At 42.7% G+C, this 19,578-nt stretch overlaps 1 protein-coding gene across 14 annotated transcripts in view; it reads left to right on the forward strand.

Moving 5' to 3' along the window:
* TSNARE1 (t-SNARE domain containing 1) overlaps nt 1–19,578 on the forward strand; it is a 533,649-nt gene that overhangs the window by 85,224 nt on the left and 428,847 nt on the right. Inside the window, exon 1 of one of the 14 annotated variants that reach the window (XM_074898354.1) lies at nt 5,974–6,013. The exons of the other annotated variants lie outside the window; for them this stretch is intronic. The gene's annotated coding sequence lies outside the window, so the exon portion shown is untranslated. Of the gene's footprint in view, nt 1–5,973; nt 6,014–19,578 lie in introns of those variants that run through there. 14 annotated transcript variants of the gene reach the window in all.

A 19,578-nucleotide genomic window follows, 5' to 3' on the forward strand; every position in this document is an offset into this window, starting at 1 on the left:
GAGTTAAAGGGCAATAAATGGGAACAGGACAACCTTTTAATGTTCTAGAAGAGAGCAAACTAAAATGTCTATTTTAAGTTTATGAAATCCTGGAGTGGAACTGCCCAGGCTGATTTCACTGGACCAAGGGAAGTTGTGCTGCATGTAATAGCTAGAATGGCACTTAAATAACTCATTAAATATCCGTGTTTTAAGAATCAAAAGTGGTGATTTTATGTGCATTTGTATCATGGCCCGTATCATCACTTTCGGGTAAACATAACATAGCTGAATAGGAAAATTTTTCTTATTAACTTGCTTTTAAGGTGGATGAATTTGAATTCAAGCAATTTGCAGTAGAGCAGATCTGAGTAGCCATCATTTGCACATTAATAGCTGAAGTCAAATCTGGGGTGAATGAAGCTTTTTTTTTTAAAAAGTATCTCTCCTGTTTTCTGCTATTATGGTGTTTCAGTATCTTTTTGTGTGTGCAGTTCTTTGTAGCTCCATTGTACCATTTTTTTAAAAAGGCAGCTTGTGGGTCCCAGGTGGTGTATAAACACAGGAGGAAAAAAAAATCTTCCACGTGAAATTGTTCATTTCAGATGGTGGAGGATTGTTTTAAAGGGTGCTCATGTATTGAATATCTTGACATTGCAAGAGAGGAAGGGATAAGTTTTGAAGAGCTTTGCAAGCTGGAAATACTGTCCTATAAGGGAATGGGATGTAAGTGGAAGAATGGCAGGATCTCAGGCTAAGGAAAAAATTATTTTTCCATGATCTTTCTGGATTTCTTAACACAGGGCGAGATGCATATGTCAAATCTAGAGAAACAGGGGTTGCAGTAGTTGGAAGCTGAGGTTGGGAGCAGCCCTCCTTCCCTACCCCGTGAGCCCACAAACCAAATGAGAGGTGACCAGGTTCCTGCCAGAACTGGAAACAAGCCCTTGAGGAGCACTCAAGACAGGAAACCTCCTCTGGTCTTGGGTAACATTTGAGATGGGCATCACAACTTCAAAAAAAGGAGGTAGTTGTATACACCTAAGTGGGACTGGAAGGTGGGTGCATGATTTGTGAACGAAAGGAGGAGAGGACAGAGCTGGGGAATTGGCAGAGCAGGCCACAAGAGTCAATCAATGTGAGAGGCAAGAGCTAGGTGAGGAGGAGAGTCATAGGGAGAGGGTCAAGCATTTGAATATCGTTGAAGCCGAACTTTCTTATTTTGTCTTTCAGCTGCTGTGTTTTATACCTGTTGCTGCCTGTGGTGGATGAGCTGCTGTAAACAGCCAAGCCCCCCACCAGCTGCTCACTTCCCCCCATCCCCAGCTGGGTGAGCGGGAGAAAACAAGATGAGAAAGCTGATGGGTCAAGACAAAGACAGGGAGGAACGCTTACTAATTCGCATCAAAACCAGACTCAACTTGGGGGAAATTAATCTATTGCAAATTAAAACGTGTAGTGAAAAACAGAGATGAAATTAAAACCACACCTCCTCTCCATAGCCCAAATTTTTTCCCAGGGTTTCATCCCTTCGCTCCCAACTCATCTCCCTCTGAGGGGCTGGGGCTGGGGGTCGCGGTGGGTCCCTGGCAGCCCTCTGGGCCGCTGCTCCCTCCTGCCCCGTGTCCCTGCTCCAGCGCGGGCCCTTCCCTGGGCTGCAGTCCTGCAGGGACAACCTGCTCCCGCCGGGGCTCTCCACGGCCGCAGCTCCTGCAGGAAATATCCCCAACACCTTGAGATGGACACTGAGTACATGTCCTTCGGTGTCAATCTCATATAAGGCAGCACTGAAATAGTCCTGATGGGAGAAAAGGAGCTTTTAAGGGAGATTTGCTCTGTGGTTTCTCATAGGGAGAGCAGGGAGAAGGTTGACATGCCTGTATAAGATGGGAACCGCAACTCTTGGTGTGAAAGGACAGGCTTTATAGCCTTTCTGTCCTATTCACTGCAAAGAACCTTTAAGCTTCATGCTACATCTCTTAATTTTCCATCATTGTTCACGTATGGCAGGACCTGCCTGCTAACATGTTGATGCGTATGAAAAATCTCTGTGGAAAGGAGAGAGACAGAACCACAAACTGGTTTTAAAAACAAAGGTAAAACCCTCTGCTTCCCCTGTGGGTGGTTTGAACAAAGCAGATGTTGCACAGAGTCCTGGCTCTGCTGTGCAACACCCACTGCAGAGGTGCCAAGAACACAGCTATAGGGGCAGGAGGGATGATTTTTATCTAAATTAGAAAATGAACAAAATAAAAAGAGCTCCTCAGATTTTTGGACAAGAGAAAGAAGACCTTATAGCGGCCTTCCAGGACTTAAAGGGGGCTACAGGAAAGACGGGGATGGACTCTTGATGGGGAGTGTAGGGATAGGAAGAGGGGAATGGTTTTAAACTGAAAGAGGGAAGATTTAGGTTAGATCTAAGGCAGAAATTCTCCCCTGTGAGGGGGGTGAGGCCCTGGCACAGGCTGCCCAGAGAAGCTGTGGCTGCCCCCTCCCTGGAAGGGTTCAAGGCCAGGTTGGAAGGGGCTTTGGGCAACCTGGGCTAGTGGAAGGTGGCCCTGCCCGGGGCAGGGGGGTGGAACTAGATGAGCTTTAAGGTCCCTTCCAACCCAAACCGTTCTATGATCAGCAAGAAGCCAAAACTTGTTCCTTTAAACCTTACCAAAATGTTCTCTGCTTTTGAAGCATCCCCTGATGTGGCAGCATCTCCTAGATGGTTGTTCCTGGCTGGTCAGATGAATTTACTCCAAGCATCTGGAGCCATGACTTGACTTCATTTACTCTTTAGGGTTTGCAAAGCTGAACGTTGTCTTTCCCCTTCCTCTTTTTGAGGATTTAAGGCTCACTTCCCTTCTATGGTTTAGCTGTTGCTCAGTTGCTGCCCAACCTGGTGAATTCTCTTCTGGAGCAGCAGCTCCAACTATAAAATGAATAAAATGAGACGGTGGATTTATATAGCACCTTTCAAGCTCTGAGTATCCCATGGCATTCCTCAGAGCAGTGAGCTTGAAGCTCTTCTCCTGAAAACCAGAGCTGCAGCCCTTAACTTGGGTGTGAGCTTAGTGGGTTTTGACAGATGGAAAGAATCTAGCAGTCTTCCAGGCTGGTAGCCAAAAGCACAGAGCTTCCTAGTGGCAAGTTCTTCGCTGTCTGGCCACGTGTCCCATGGGTATTTTTTAATCATTCTTCTGCTGTCTGTCTCCATATCTTTCTATGAGAATGTATAAGGGAGAAAGGTTTTTAGGTGAAGGTCATCAGCATGGTTTCGATGGTGGGCTGGAACTCATTTGGGTTTGGTTCCTGGTTTCTGGGTGGTTTTGGGACCTCGGGCAGTACTGGAAAATAAATAAAAGTGCCCTTAAAATTGCAGAGTAGAGTGAGATTTCCTTAGATGGGACCCAAACTGGTGCTCTTGGAGGGCAATAGGAAAAAGTGGAAATGAGTTGATTTGACTCAGAAATGGGAAGTTTGTTGAGGGGGCTAGCGAGGGCACATGGTGTGTGTGAAGACAGGCTCTATGAATTTAGGGAAGCGATCATCCCCCTGAACTCGGCACTGGTGAGGCCACATCTTGAGTCCTGTGTTCAGTTTTGGGCCCCTCATTGCAAGAGGGAGATCGAGGTACTGGAGCGTGGCCAGAGAAAGGCAACGGAGCTGGGGCAGGGTCTGGAGCACAGGTCTGCTGGGGAGCGGTTGGGGGAACTGGGGGGGTTCAGTCTGGAGAAGAGGAGGCTGAGGGGAGAACTTATTGCTCTCTACAACCACCTTAAAGGTGGTAGCAAGGTGGGTTGTCTCATTTCCCAAGTAATGAGTGATAGAACAAGAGAAAATCACCTCAAGTTGTATCAGAGCAGGTTTAGATGGGATATTAGGAAAAAATTCTTCACTGAAAGGGTTGTCAGGCATGGAACAGGCTGCCCAGGGAAGGGGTTGAGTCCCCATCCCTGGAGGTATTTAAAAGACGTGTAGATGTGGTGCTTAGGGACATGGTGTAGTGCTGGTCTTGGCAGTGTTAGGTTTACATTTGGACTTGATCTTAAAGGTCTTTTCCAACCTAAATGACACTATGAGTCTATTCCATGATTCTATGAATAGGAGTGAATAAAATTACGGGTTTGATGGTTGGGAGATCCCTGTTGGTGGGACCCATCCAGTTGTGCTTCTGTGCAGTGGGTTGCATGCTGGGAACTTGCTGCTCTCCTGATGCCTCATGGAGAGCCAAATCCTCCACCCTCCTGCCTCTGCATCTGCAGTTCCTCCTGGCCTTGAAGCACATTTGGGCCCTGCTGGTGATAGTTTCTACATGGATCACGTTTTACCCGTTGTCTGATATAGCTGCATTTTTGAGGAGCTTTGTCTGAGGACAGTGTTTCTCCAATCCTTGCTAATACAGATGTTGGGATCCTTTTTGCACCTTTACACATAGAGTTATAGAAAGATTGACAAACCTGTACTTTCTTTTCCCTTTTACCTCCACCATAAATGCAAACCCTGTGTAACAACATCTCGGACTTCTTTCTTGCTTGCAGAGCTGCTGTAATAATGAAGAAAACCAGCAGTTATCTCAAGCCATCACCTAAAACGGGATCTGTCTTTCCAAATTTTCTAAATTTCTGTACGTGTAAATACCTCATTCTAACGCATCTATTTTTTTTTCTTTATTTTTTCATTTTGTTTTCTTTTTCCCTCCCTTCTACTGCTGTGTTTACTACACTAGATAACGCCAAGGGTCTTATATATTCTTACCAAAGAGGTTTTTGTTTGTAGTTATGATTTCCTGGAAGAAACACTCTACTAGGTGAGATACCGAGAATACTGTAAACTCCCATTATCAAATTTTGTGCAAAGACGTGACAAATGTATGTTTGTAATACAATAATTTAACTGGAGCAGCACTAATACAAAGTTGAACACGATTGTTTCTTTGCATTGTTTCTATTTTATTTTTTTTTTAAAGAAAAGGATCAAACAGCAAAAAAACACAGAGAAACAAAGAAATCTGTTTTAATATTTAATGGAGAAGTCTAAGGGTGGGATTTATTTGTATAATTTAAACATTTCCACAAAGACAGAAGCAAGGGCAGAATGTAAATAGCTCCTGGGGAAGAGGATGGTTTCTTTTTTATGGACTTCAGACAGAAAAACTGGTTTGTTGGTAGGCACTGTTGTTGACACCAACCATCAGTTCAGGAGAAGCCTCCAGAAGAGACATTACTGATCCAGAGAGTATGGCTTGAAAACCCTGAGAAGCTTAGTGGCAAAGGAGACTTTCTTTTTTCCTGGATTAATGTAACATAAGCTCATCATTTTCTGCTGAGAAACAGTTTTTCACTTAAATTTCTTTGCTGCTGTGAAGGCCAAAGAACAACTTTCTGATGTAAGTCAAACAGGAAGGCTCTGCTAGAAGACAGTGTGTGTTGGGGTTTTGGGGAGAATCTGGAAAAAGGTGATGCTTCTTTCTTTTAAGAGCATCAGTTCTTGCCTGCCAAGGTAGAAAATTCCTAAACTGGTCATAGTAACCTAGTCTAAATTAACCTCATATCCCTTCTTGCCAACTGGAGATTTTATGGAGCTGTTCAGTGGTTTTGCTGTCCATCCTGTGGTTCCTACTTCACACTGGTGGGAGGAATGGAAATGTTTGATATGGAGCAGGTTTATCCCACCTGTGCCCAGGGGAAGTGATGATTTTGCAAGAGAAAAGTGCTGGCGATTGCCACCAAAAGGATTTGTTCTGAAAAGGGTTAACTTGGCAGCCTTTCCACGCTGGACTCAAGACTCCTGCCCTTCCTGAGTTGGATGTCTGAACTCTGACACTGGGTTTAAAGAGCATCACAAAATGGAGTTTGAAGATAATGCTATAAAAAAGAAGGGGAGAAGAAGAGTAGGGGAAGAAGCAGCATCCTCTCAAAGGCTTTTGCTTTCATTTTCATAGACATTCATAATTTAGTTGAAGATGGGAATTGGGGAAGTTTGAAGATGCTGGAGCTGATGGAAGGTGATTTATCAAAAGATAAGGGTCAGTGGGCTTCCCGAGGTAGGTGATTACTTCAGACTTTTTTTTTTTTTTAATTAATATTTTTCTATTTTTATTACTTGGTAAAATAATTCAGGTGTATTTGTGTGTAGTTTCTGTGCACCCAAGGGAGGTCAAGTCAGTGCAAGCTCAGGGCTAGTGTTCTTTGCCCTCACAAGGTGCCTCAAAAGAAACACCTGAATTAAGCAGTTAATTTGGTATTTACAACAAAGGAAAGGCAAGAAGAGGATAAACGAAGGCAGAGAAGTAAAATGGGTAGGCAGGACTGAGAGGGGCAAAGCTACTTGTCGCAGCTGCGATCATCTTACCAGGCTGCAAAGCGAATTAAGGAAATGCTGGAGAAACTTGATCTTGATAAAATTAATTTGTGTCCCAGATCTATTTGTTTCATTCAAAATAATGTTATGCTACCAGAGAATAATCGAGTTAGCTCAGCTCTGATCAGAAACATCAGTGGCAGAATCATCGTCTTAAAGAAAATGTTGTTGAAGTAGGACCCAGATGAAAAACGCTGTTGGTTCCACAGCCATGAGAAGGTTGGGTGACACTGCTTGAAGCCACCCCAGTTCCCTTCTGTCTCTTTTCCAAAAATTCCACCAAGGCAGTTGTGGTCTTTACATCCATGTATGTGCTGAGCTTTGCCCCAGAGCGTAGCTCCAGTAATTTCAGTGGCAGCTGAGAAACAGATTATAAAACCAGAAGGAATCACTCTCATAATCTGGTCTGACCTTTTATATAACAAATACCTTAAGTCTTTTTTCCTTCAGTTTGTTTTCCCTCTGAACTAAAGCATATCTTTTAAATGGAGAAGGGAAACATAAACTTAGATTATCTCTCTTTTTAAAAAAATTATTTTAAATCTCCACAGTAGATTTTTCCAATGGTAATGATCCCTCCTGATGGAAATTTTCACCTGGTTTCTAGTTTGTGACCAAGTTTAAAGTTCAGTCTATGGAGAGTTGGCTTGTTTGGCTAATCAAAGAGTCAGTAAAAGATTATTTCCATACAAAGATGATGGATACTTAAACATTTATCTAAAAATTGTGCCAAAATATACCTTTGGTTAAGCTAAGTGTAGCATAGTCATGGTAAAACTGAGCACTTCCAGAATTTGACTATTTCTCTGGATTCTCTTTTGATGCTTGGTCAGTGTTTCATAGAACTTGACAATAGAGTTGAACCTGTGGCCATGACTGGATGAAGCACTGAAAAGCTTGGAGGTGACCTCCCCATGCTGGTGACCTGTTGGCACAACATTTTTAACTAGTTCCACTGATGTGTGACTTTAAACTCTTTCTACAAAGTCATTAATAAAGATGACCCAGGGCCAGCCAAGAATTCATCTCTATTGGACTGTTCTGGAAATATGTCCCATCTCTGATAATTGCATGCGTGTAATTATAGCCTGATATCTTGTGGTTGATGAGGTTTTTTTATTCTGGGACGCGTTGGCTTTCTTTGGTCACTCAAGGTGGTGCTCTGCCTCGTGGGCTTCGGTGTTTGTCACCCTTAACTTGTGATCTTGTGGACAAAAACGTGTCACTGAGTTCAATAAGCGATAGTTTCTGTAAATCCATGCTAATTTGAATATTTAATAATTATTTCTCAAGGCTGAGCATTAGGTTACCAGTAGTTGGAGAACCAATGCACTGACATATCGCTTGCTGGAGAGAGAGAGAGAAAGGGTTAAATTGCCCATAGCGTCAGGAAACTAAAATATTTTCTTTTAATAATTTAGTCCAACATCATCTGTTTTTATTTCTTTTTTTTTTTTTTTTTTTTTTTTTTTTCCTCTTTTCTTCTCCTGGATTTGTTGTTAGGCTGGCAGGCCATTAATGAGGACTGTATTATCTCTCTTACCCTTTAGCTTTGATTCAACGTTAGCTTTTCTTCTGGAATTCCCTTGATTTTTTCCAAATGGTGTCACAAATCAGCACTAATGAGCCAAATCGCTGCTTGCCCTGCTCTTTCACAGTGTTGGTGCTTATGTTACCAAGGCTTGCTGGATTTAATCACATTTGAGCTGCTATTTTTGAACTTTCCTGAGCAACTGATGGGGCGGACAGTAATTTCTACTAGCTTTCAGTGAAATTTTGTAATTGAAGGTTTTCCACATATTTTCCAAAGGTAGAGAAAAAGTTACAAATATTCTTGATTTTTCTGAATTATTTCTGAATTCAGTCTTTCTTGTTCTGTCATGCACCAGCTCCAGTGTGAAAGGTAGGTTTTGCCTTTTTTTTTTTTTTTTTTTTTTTTTTACCTAGTTGGGGTGTTTTGGCTGTAGTTTTTTTGTGTGGTTTTTTGGTGGTGGTGTGGCGTTTTTTTAGAAGGGTTTTGGTTGGTTGGTTTTCCTTCTTTTTTTCCCGACATTCATATAGAAGCGTATAGTTTTGGAGTGTTTTGTATGGTTCTTTACTCCATGTAAGAAAGGTTGCCATCTTCCCTAACGGAGAGTTGTGGATGTCCAGGAAGGGATACCTGTGAAATTCCTACATGTGGTTGATATTTTTATCACCTTTTATACATCAAGTTACCCTTTTCTTTTTCTACTCATGTGCCTTTGTAAAACAGGCCTTTTAAAAATGGAAAGTGTTTATATTACTCCTCTAGATTATTTTATTTTAATACTTTTTTTTAAGTGAACAAGTCATGATTGCCCAAGCAGCCACTAATTTTCAGTTCTTTGATCAATTCCTCTATATCAAGATGAGGTCTAATGCAAAATTCCCTTGAGCAGCACACAATGCTTTCTGAGGTAGGAAACTTGTCAGCTGTAATATTAAATAATTCTAGGGATGTTTTAGTCCTGGCAACAGGAGACTTCAAGCATATGCCAGCCAGACTGAAGTCCCTTAAGAGAACATTTTTTCTTATGCCTCACAGGCAAGTCCTGGTCTTTTCTGGTGCATCATCTTATTCTGCATGCTGCTTGGTTTGTCAGTGGTGTGGAAATGCTGTCACATGTGGTTTTGAATGCTTTTGCTTTTTTGGTCCCTCTTGAAGAGGTTATAGCCTGGAAAAGTCATGTCCTGAGTATGCAAAGGTCTTACCATATTTTGGTGGCGTCCATCCATACGGAGCTATCAAAGCTTCCATAAAGGGAGAGCTGACCTTCACTCTAGACTGCAAACAGAAACTGTGACCATCTCATTGCTCTTTTGAGGAGCTGATGGGTGAAATAACTCAGTCCTGCCTAAAAGGTTGGCACTGATCTACTGAATCAACCCTTTTTATGAATTTTTTTCCTTTTCTGATGGTTGTACTGAACTGTAATGAAGCTTACATCCCTGTCTACAGTGTTGGCTGAAAAGGTCTTGGTTGACTTAGTCACTGCTTGCATCAAAAAAATTATTCAGATGCTTTAGAATTTTATTTCATTAAGTAAAAAGTTTGACAGATTTCTGCAGAGGATAGTGGATGTGGTTTCTGCTTTTTCCTGTGGGTAAAATAACATGAAAGTTTGGGCTGGACTACAATAGTAGATGTTTCTGGCAGAAATAAGAAGCAGCTCTCTGGAGACCATGACTTGAAATCACAGGCTGGTGTTTACCTTCTCCAGAGGATTTTGGGTTGTGGCTGATGGAGCTTATCTCTATTTGTGATTCTTCCACCTCTCTTCAGTTCATTATAGGCTTGTTTTAGAGAAGAACAAATCCATACAGCAGTTAGAATAGTGCATTGAGACTCACACGAGAAATCCAAGTATTTTAAAGAGATGCTGTAAGGTGTCTCATTTGGGTTATTAAAAAAGTTATTTTGCTTATAAGTTTGAAATTAATATGTTTGTAAGTTATAATTTTAAACGCATAGATTCACATACATTCGAAACCAAAGCAAAGTCAGAATCTGGAAACTCAAGACTGGCTTTAGAGTCCTTCAAGTATAATTTGTATGTGTTAGCTTCAGTGACAGAGAGACAAGGCATACATGAGCATTTAATTTTAATTAATTCATCTCCAGAGCAGCATCTGGATGCTACAGCTGTGTTGAGATAGGGTGTGAAGCTTCTCAAAATAGCACGTGGATGCAGAGAGAAAGAAAAACCATCGTCATCTTAGAGGGTCTGTTGTCTGCCTGGACCTCCGGACAGAGCAAGATGTCTGTGTAGGGAAAGTTTTTAACCACACAAATTGAAAAACTAGATTTTGGGTTGGTTTTGCGGGTTTTAGAGTTTTTAATAACTTCTGAACCTTGAATTCTCAGAGCCATCAGTTGAGCGTGATGAGTTTTCTATGTATACATCAGGCACTGTTAGCTCTTGTACCTTTTTTTTTTTTTTTTTTTTAAAATTAAATAGCCACTAAAGGAAGGCTTTGCACACTCTTTTAAACTGATGAGTGTAACGCTTAGAATATCTTGTTCTTGTTGTGTTCTCATTTGGACCAGCATGGAGAGAAATGCCTTGAGGGCTTATCTGTGTTCTTTATTCTTCTATATTTATAAATATATACATGACTAGAAAGACGGAAAGAAAAAGGAGGTTTGCAAGAGAGTGAACTAAATCACCGAAAAAACGATACCACAGAGGAACACAAGCAGAAGCAGCAAGGGTCAGCTTGCCTTAATGAAATTACATCATTTGTGGTTGTTATTTTAAGAGCTTTTCCATCTCACCGTGCCCGAGTGCCAGTGTCCCGCTGTTAAATCAGGGAGGCTGAATTGGTTCGGTGTGTTCTGAGACAATATCCTGATACAGGAGGGAAACCTTAACGGTTAAGGTTAACTCATACCAGAGGCTGTTGTGTTTTGACAGCTAACATGCTGTTTGCTGTGCTCTTCCTACCCTTAGATAGAGGAACGTCATGAACAGTGTGTTTGTGGTGGGAACGGGATGGCTGTTGCCATGTTTTTAATACTGGCCATTGCCTATGGGAGTTACATCATTCATAAAGTGCTTAGCTAAACTTGCTTTTTTTTTTTTTTCTTTTTTCTTTTTTTCTTTTTTTTCTTTTAAAATAAATGATGGTTTTGAAGAAGCGCACTTCAATTTGGTTGCCATGGCATGCAACTGAGGTCTAGTACAGCTCCTAGAAAGCACAGCCTTGACTTTAAGGATGGATGTTACAGCTGAGATTCTGGATAGCTGATCACAATTCTCATCTGTCTGAAGCATCTGCGGGGAGCAGGATGCTCTCCGAAGGAGACGGTGCATGCCACAACGGGATAAGGAATAGCTCTGTGCCTTTGTAAGTGTAGCCAACACGTAGAGACATCTATATCACTGTATAATACCTTCCTCAAGATAAATGCCATGAAAAGCCTGCAACGCTGGACAAATTTGCTCTGCCATATGCTTGTGGAGGAGTATTTTTCTGAAGCTTTTATGTATGACTGGTAATCATAGATTGGTTTAGAGAGACATTTCTGAAAGTGTGAAGGGAAAGGAAGGGCAGCATACTAATTTGACTTAATTGTAGTGCTTATCAAGTCAACATCCAGTGGAGACCAATTCATTATGTACTCTTTTTCTTGTAAAAAACATCATGCTGCACTGAACAATGGATCCAAGGTCAGCTTAAAAAATAAATTGGGATACTCCCCTAACATCTAATACATTGTAAATCTTATCTCATGTGAGAATATGTGAAATGGGTTTGGAAGCAGACCACAGTGTGGTTTTCTTTGTTTGCGAATTATGTCTGAGCTGATGTAAAAATCTGGACTTGTGCAAAGCATTTGACATTGTCCCACATGATATTCTTGTCTTTAAATTATATTGAGACATGGATTGGGTAGATGGATCACTCAGTGGATAAGGAATTGGCTGGATGGCTTCACTCAAAGAGTTGTGGTCAACAGCTGAATGTTCAAGTGGACACCAGTGATGAGTGGTGTTCCTCAGGGGTTGGTACTGGAACCGATGATGTTTAACATCTTTGTTGGTGACATGGACAGTGGGATCGAGGCACCCTCAGCAAGTTTGCCGATGACACTGAGCTGTGTGGTGTGGTCACACGCTGGAGGGAAGGGATGTGCCATCCAGAGGGACCTGGACAGGCTGGAGAGGTGGGACCGTGCAACCACATAGAGCTCAACAAGGGCAAGGGCAAGGTCCTGCACATGAGTCTGGGCAATCCCAAGCACTAATACAGGCTGGGCGATGAGTGGATTGAGAGCAGCCCTGCGGAGAAGGACTCGAGGGTATTAGGGGATGGAAAACTGACTGTGAGCCAGCAATGTGTGCTTGTAGCCCAGAAATCCAACCGTGTCCTGGGCTGCATCCAGAGCAGTGTGGCCAGCAGGGTGAGGGGGGGGATTCTCCCTCTCTACTCTGCTCTCATTAGACTCCCCCTGTGCAGTGCTGTCCAGCTCTGGAGCCCCCAATGTAAAGAGCACATGGACCTCCTCAAGAGAGTCCAGAGGAGGCCATGAAGAAGCTCAGGGACTGGAGCACCCCCCTGTGAGGAGAGGCTGGGAGAGTTGGGGGGTTCAGCTGGAGAAGAGAAGGCCCCAGGGAGACCTTAGAGTGGCCCCCCAGGGCTGAAAGGGGCTGCGGGAAAGGGGGGAGGGACTCTTTACTGGGAAGTGTAGGAATAGGATGAGGGGTAATGGTTTTAAACTGAAAGAGGGGAGATTTAGATTAGATATGAGGAAGAAATTTTTGACTGTGAGGGTGGTGAGGCCCTGGCACAGGTTGCCCAGAGAAGCTGTGGCTGCCCCCTCCCTGGAAGGGTTCAAGGCCAGGTTGGACGGGGCTTTGGGCAACCTGGGCTAGTGGAAGGTGGCCCTGCCCGGGGCAGAGGTGTTGGGACTAGATGATCTCTAATGTCCCTTCCAGCCCAAACCGTTCTGTGATTCTATGAAATAAATGGTAGGAGATATTTTTTTGTGCTGCACAGAGCTGAGAACACCCAATAAAAATCAAAATTCATGCCTATCGCGTGCACTGTTATGGAAAGAATTCATGTTTTAAGGTCTTGGCTCTCTTCCCGGGGACAGATAGAAGAACAAAGATGCACAGCCTTGAAGAAAAATATGAGAGCTATGACCTGGACCTTCATTGCCTGGTTTCAGTCCACTGCCTTCACCTTGTTACCTTGTACATCAAATCCACAAGTACCAAGCAGTGTCTGGATGCACGCCCTGAAATAAGGATTGAATTATTGATACCGTTGCTGATGCTTAGTCACATCCTTCTCCAAAAGTCCTGCCAGGACTGATGGGATTATTTTCAGTTTAAAGGGCTGCTCCACGTTCATCTGTTCTCTCATCTCCAGGACCACAACAAATATAATATCAGTCTGCATGTCATGTATATATAAACTGCTCCCTCCTTCTTGGGGAGCTGGAGTCTGGCAGGCTCGGCGTTGGCAAATGGAACGTACATTTTTAGGAGCAGAAAATAAAGAAATTTTTGGCTGATCTTAAATGAAAAAGTGGATACTTTGCCCTTACGACACATGATGAAGTATCTTTTGGTATCTAGAGACAGCACTGTCATGGGACTAGGCTGTTAATTTCTTGCGTGAATGATGGTGGTATCAGCCTGTGCTTATCCAAGCTAAGCCTATTTTAATGAACAAACTGTTGAACTTGAAATTTAGGGAACAACTTTGGGCTAAATTAAGCGAAGAGACAATATCTCTTTTCACAGAATTTTAGAATTCAGCACTGATTAATTGGAGTCACTTGCAGTAATTACAGTTGAGATTAAAGTCTGTTGTGGTTTTTTGATTTTTTTTTCTGACATAACATTATTATATCTTCTGTGAGGGTTTAAAAAAAAAAAAAAAAGGACAGGTGGAAAGCCTTTGGTTTCCACCTCATCAAAAAGAAACGTAAGTTTTGGTGACAGAAGATCTGTAAATATTTTATCGAATTCAGCCGGGAATCCATCTGGACCAGATTTCTTTTTTTAGCCTTTCAGTCTTTTATAGTTTCCCTTAATTTTATCTGCAGAGAGCGACTATCTCAACTTTCTGAATTCAGTATTTGAAAATGGATTTCAGAACGTTTTCCTGCAAAGTAATGGCCTGGTAGAGGCATGTATTTCCTTAGAGCAATTTAAAGTGGGACTACCCATCCCTGCTGGAGCTTGCACATACTCTGTTTTGCAATGAAACAATTTATTCTGAAGCATCTGCAGTATGTACAGTGCCTGGCAAAATTTAATTAATGCTGCTGTTTATGATACTTAGTGGAAATAGCAACAATATCTTCTGATTTTGATGAGCATGTAATCATTAGGGGCCAGATTCTCGTACCTTTCGTGGATAACAAATTTAATCCTTGGATTAAGGCAGCACAAAGAGGGAGGCACTATTCAATTTGAATAAATATTTCTGGTCTCGTTGTGGAACGAACCCATTAGACGCAACTCTGTGCACCTTCCCTGTGCTCCCATGAACTGGAATTGTTTGGGCTTTTTTGTTTGACCTTAAACTATTTCAGTTATGCTCCAGTTGCAGTGTTTTCTTTCCTGATAACATAGTGAGATTGGGTTTTAATTTGAAAGGTACAACAGATAGGCTTTTCTGTCTTCTTTAAATTTAAAGCTGGAGTTTTCATCTTTGCGTAGGTGACTTGTCTTTTAAGTTGTTCTGGGTTGTTTTTTGTTTGGTTTTTGGTTTTTTGTTTTTTGTTTTTTATTTTTTTCCAAGTTAAATGTGGTTTAATCAGGTTATTTAACAAGGGGAATATAAATGTTGGAGAAGAGGAGCCATGAGCTTGTGAGTGGTTCTGGAAACCAAAAGGTATCCTTGGATTTTCTGTGATGGGTCTTCAGAAGAGCTTTACGTGCTTTGGGACTCACCAGCCCCCGCGTTCTCCCCTGTCCCCAGCCTCTCCTAAGAGCTCTCCAGAGAGGTGAAACTCTTCAGGGGAGGTGGGAGGGAACGTGGACCTTGTGCTCCTTGGGAAGATCCATGTTGGGCAGCTATGCCCTATGGCTCTGATCGGTTCTGCCAAGGATTTTTGTCTGGTCTGAAGCCACGTAAGGCCCACAGGGTCTCCAGTTCTCTCCGCTTTCCCTTGCTTTCAGGAATTTGGACATTCTTGTGGTTTATTCAAGAGGGGGGAAAGGGGCCAAACCATTAGAGTTCTTCTAGATCATCCACTGAGATAAGAGAGGAAACAAACCCGAAAACCTGTGGAAGGGATGGAAACTCCTCCGACATTTGTCCAGTTCATTTTTGCACAGGGATTCTTTCATTCCTTTTGTCACTTTTTTTTTTTTTTTTTGGGGGGGTGGTGGTGGTGTCAAATCTCTGTTCACCACTTCTTTTTTGGACATTTTCTGCACAAGCTATTCCATGCTTTCCGCCTCACCTTTGAATTTTCAGTTTCATTTTCAAATCAAAACACTTTTTGTTATCACTGGCACCTTGCAGCTGTAATTACCATGGATTATTTTGTGTCTGTATAGGTTTGGATGGCTTCCCAAAGCTTTCAATGTAACACAAGCAAACGGTGCAATAGAATATTTGAAATACAAGTTCTTTTGGTCCATGTCCTAACTCTATTCCAGAGTCTACTTCATCTTATGTTTTATTTATTTCATTCTCAGAACGATTCTTTCTATAGGCTGAAAAAGTTTTCGAGACAAAAAAATGTAAGTTAAAAATCGACCGCATGTATACAAAAGTCAATAGGAAAGAATTCTTCTCAAATGTGGATGCTATCCTTTACATAGAATCAAGCCACTAAAAAAAAAAAAAAACAAATTAAAAAAAAAAAAAAAACACAACAAACAAAACAAAAAAAAACCCAGTAGAAAATAAGGCCAGTGAGATTACACAAGTTTAGGTAGAGAATAAAAAAAAATAATGTGTGGAAGTATATATTTCTATTCAGTATTGCCGTTCCGTGTAACGATGTTGTAAAGGGGATGCCTGCACGGTGAAAGTGCTGTGGGCACTGCCGTCACAGGCGGAGAGCAGATACAGCAGAACAGGGTCCGCCTCTCGCCTCAGCTTATTTGGGACCAAAATATTTTTATACCTCTTAACCACCCTGATTCACATGCATCCTTTACAGGTGTGCAATTATACAACATAATTACAGTGTTTCTGTTAAGAGCAGTAAAATGAAGCACAACACAGATGCATCTGGATTGAGAGCAGCCCCGTGGAGAAGGACTTGAGGGTATTAGTGGATGGAAAACTGACTGTGAGCCAGCAACGTGCACTCACAGCCCAGAAAGCCACCCGTGGGCTGGGCTGCACCAAGAGAAATGTTGCCAGCAGGTTGAGGGGAGGGGATTCTCCCCCTCCACTCTGGTGAGAACCCCCCTGCAGTGCTGTGTCCAGCTCTGGGGTCCCCAACACCAGAAGGACACGGACCTGCTCAAGCGGGGCCAGAGGAGGCCACAAAGATGCTCAAGGGCTGGAGCACCCCCCTGTGAGGACAGGCTGAGAGAGTTGGGCGGTTCAGCTGGAGAAGAGAAGGCTCCGGGGAGACCTTAGAGCGGCCCCCCAGGGCTGAAAGGGGCTGCGGGAAAGGGGGGAGGGACTCGTCATCAGGGGGTGTAGGGACAGGAAGAGGGGGAATGGTTTTAAACTGAAAGAGGGGAGATTTAGTTTAGACATAAGGCAGAAATTCTTCCCTGTGAGGGTGGTGAGGCCCTGGCACAGGTTGCCCAGAGAAGCTGTGGCTGCCCCCTCCCTGGAAGGGTTCAAGGCCAGGTTGGACGGGGCTTTGGGCAACCTGGGCTAGTGGAAGGTGGCCCTGCCCGGGGCAGGGGGTTTTGAAACCAGATGATCTCTAACATCCCTTCTAACCCAAACCACTTTATGATCTTTTGCACACTTTTCATCAGATGTGAACTTAGTTCCTCATGCCCACTCCTGACTTTAGTCTCCCACAACTGTTTACCTTCCTAAATTTACAGATGGATTTAAGTTCAAGTCTGCCTGAACACAGAAGGATGCTCAGCTACCAGTCTTTAGTGGCAGGTGGGCCCTTTGCGATGCTCTTGCTTTCTCCTTTCTGCTAATTATTTCTGTTTACTCTTGGATAATAGAGGTGTGGTGGTTCTTGATAATATGTTTATCTTGAAATATGGCTCTTAGTGTTGGGTCTAACCTAATTTATAAGGCCAAGATACTGGGGTCAAGTGGAGGGCATACTCAACCATGTTCATGGAAAGAAACAAGACAGAGCAGCTGACCGAAAGAGACAAATTTCAGTATCTTGGCAGGTCTTGAACTGTCTGATTCTGTGCTTACCCAAAGGATTTCCTTCTGGTATTTTCAAATGAAGAGACAAACTGGGTCAGGATAGAGATGCATCTATGCAAGCTGGACCAAATCCAGTCTAGTTATGTGATTAGTTGTGGCTGCTTTGTGAGGAGCATGAAAACAGAGCAAACAGAGTAAGACTTCTCCCAGTGTTTTCCCATTTTCCCTGAGTCGGAGGTGGTATGTTTAATACCACATGATGGATTTTTTTTTTCTTCTTGGTTTTTTTTTTTTTTTTCTTTTTCTTCTTCTCATAATCCTCTTGCATTTTTAAGTCCGTGTAAGATTTTAGCATCCACAGCAGCCTGTGGAATTGAGTTCTTGCTTACTTAACTTTACATTGAGGAATATCTCTTTTTCTTTCATTCCTGTCTCATCGTGCATTTGTTTTCTGAATCCCCAGTTCTTGCAGTGGAAGAAGAGGGGGTGGTTTGCCTTTTTCAGATGACTCAAGACTTCATGGGGTCTTATTTTATGGGCTTTTTCCACACCCCATCATTCTTTTCCCAGTCTGAGGAGACCTCACCTACTTAGTTGTCCTACTGTATTAGGAGGAAAGTAGTAGAAATAGATAAAGCACAGAAAAGAGAGGTGAAAATTAGAAATTTAATGGTAAATTTTATTTTAATTTTTTATCTCTTGTATATTTAGCCTACTTAGGAGCTGCCATCTTCCTCCATTCCCTCTCTTTACTGATAAGTAGGCACATTGTGCATGATTTGACTTACTCTCTAGTCTTCACGGACTGGATTGACTTAAATCTCTAGCAGTAGCCATGGGTGCTCAGATACCTTTTGCACACAATGAGATTTAGGTGCCTCAATTCTGCCAGCCCAGAAGGCTGTGCATCACCGGTGAGGTCTACCAGCCCCACATTTGCCTCACAGGACATCTCAGATGGTACTTGGCACCTATATTTAGACAATTACATTCCACACTGTGTGTCCTGTCTTCATCAGGCTCTGGTACATGGCTAATTGTATGAAAAATACAAATTGCTTATTTAGTAGGAAAAAAAAAAAAAAACAAACCACAACAGTTTGTATTTTTAAAGGCATCTTTGCACTTACAAGCAGGGTTTGATAGTCAGCTGTTTTGCTTTGGCTTGTTCAGGGCTTGGCGTTCTTCTTGCATGAGTCACGCGCTGAAGCGAAGCTGCTTTTTCTCCTTGATATTTGCAGTTGGTTCCCTTTGGTGCCATCATGTGCTACACGAGCTTATCAGCAGGAAGGAGGAGTCCCAAAATGTGCGGCAAATGATACCGGAGTTGGGAAATGAGCTGAAATGGGGCTTTTTATGCTCTCTGGTTCATCGCTGATTGGAGGCTGTGTCAGAGCGGACCTGACCGATACGGTTTTTCTCCGCATGATTGTGGATGTACCCCAAAATATATCTGTCATTAGGGCGAAAGAAAGCTGTGAAAGTGATGAGTTTAGCGCTCCGCAGGCTGCCTCGTGCTGTTAGCTGTCTCTTCTGTCTCCTCAGCAAACTCTTTCTGAGGGGAACTGGTCTGGAGAAGACAAGCTCCTTTGACAGCACATATTTACACATCCAGGTGCTTCGCGTGCGCTTTCTTGTCCTTCCCTGTAAGCCTTCAAACACGGTGAAATCTCTTTTTTCTTGCTATGCTAATCCTCTGCTTACCTACCACGCTCTGCTGCCGGCAGGAGACATGGCAGGAGGCTTTGCTTCGTCGTGGAGAGCCTCCCCTCCCCAGCTGGTGAGGGGTGGTTGTTTGTGTGTTTTCCTAGGATTTAGGCAAATTTGTTGCTGTGTTTTTCTGCTACGTCCTGATGAATGTCTGTGGTCAGAAACATCTCTATTGCTTGTTCCTCTTCAGTCCATGTTACTTAATTTTCATCCCGTTGCCTTGTTACAAGCAATTCCTTGCCTGCCTGTGACTTTGCACCTACTGAGGAGCATTCCTTGCTTTTAAAACTTCTTATTTTTTTGATGGCTTTTTATTTGGGGAGGGGAAAAATTGAAATGAGGCTAAACAAGATGCTCAACCTCCCTTCTGACTTAGAGAGATTTTGTTGTGGGTTAAAAATACAGAGAGGAAAGTCCTGTGAGCAGCAGATCGGCGTGATATTAAGGACCACTTGAAATAATTGAGGGTTCAACCACAGTCTCCATCAGTGAGGAGTCTTGGCAAAGGTGAATGGGTTGGAAAATTGATCACGCCTTTTCTTCTTCCTCCATTGCGTACAGTGGTTCAAAGAAGGTTCAATGGAGGTATTTCAACAAATTCACTTAAATTTGGCAAGAAAACTGACTCACAGCCGTTGCTGGCTCCAGGTTGCGATTTGTGATGGGTGGCCACAGTACCCAGTGCAATCCTGAGGATCGTTCTGCATTTTTTTCTCATTGTTTGAGCACGTGTACTTT

This window comes from Athene noctua, chromosome 2 (genome assembly GCF_965140245.1).
Source record: "Athene noctua chromosome 2, bAthNoc1.hap1.1, whole genome shotgun sequence".
In the NCBI taxonomy this organism is placed as follows: Eukaryota; Metazoa; Chordata; class Aves; order Strigiformes; family Strigidae; genus Athene; species Athene noctua.